This window comes from Saprolegnia parasitica (assembly GCF_000151545.1).
Source record: "Saprolegnia parasitica CBS 223.65 unplaced genomic scaffold supercont2.16, whole genome shotgun sequence".
NCBI classification, from domain to species: domain Eukaryota; phylum Oomycota; class Saprolegniomycetes; order Saprolegniales; family Saprolegniaceae; genus Saprolegnia; species Saprolegnia parasitica.
The window spans coordinates 563576-564314 of NW_012156410.1; positions in this window are offsets into that span (position 1 = coordinate 563576).

Consider the following 739-nt stretch of genomic DNA (forward strand, 5'->3'; position numbering starts at 1 on the left):
CGCGGCCGACATTGTCGCATCGGCGGCTTGCATTCGCTTTCTCGCCTCGTTGTAGACGTCCGCGATGCTGCACGGTCGCTGGTCTGCTGCCGGTAGTACATCATGGCGTGTAGCTACAACACAACGATCAAGGGGGCCCAAAACCGAAGCGACGAGCGTACAATCAATCGCATGCGGGTCGTGAGCCAGCGTCACGAGACATATGGCGCAGAGGAGGCCGAGCGGTGGCACGAGCATGTTTCTGGCAGTGCCGCTTTGCGACTTTTTGTTTTTGAGCAGAAATAGCCCCTCACTAAAGTGGGCTACCGGTATTTCTGTTTGATGCCACACCGGATCTAGAATGGAGGAGTTAAAACCGTCAATCATGGTATCCGGGGATATGGGAGTGGTCCAAAAGTGGGTGATGAATGAATTCTTGAATGGGTTTTATAGCAGTGGAATGCGACGCCTCTGAACCTGCCGCCCAATAATGACACTGCACACTGCCGCGTCCAAGGGCCAAAAAATGCTTTCGATCAATCCTTGCCACGCCATCTCGATCTGTCACAAACGCGTCCAACCAGGGGCGCGCCATAATCGACATGCTACTTCAGCTCCAAGGTACTAGTAGCCATTAGATACCATGGTGCTGTAGTACACGTGCCCAAAAATCTATCCACTGTGAGCTTGCGCCCATTCACAATCTATCGGTATATATCTTTTGGAAGGACGCACGTTTTTCAAAAAGTTGAAATCAATT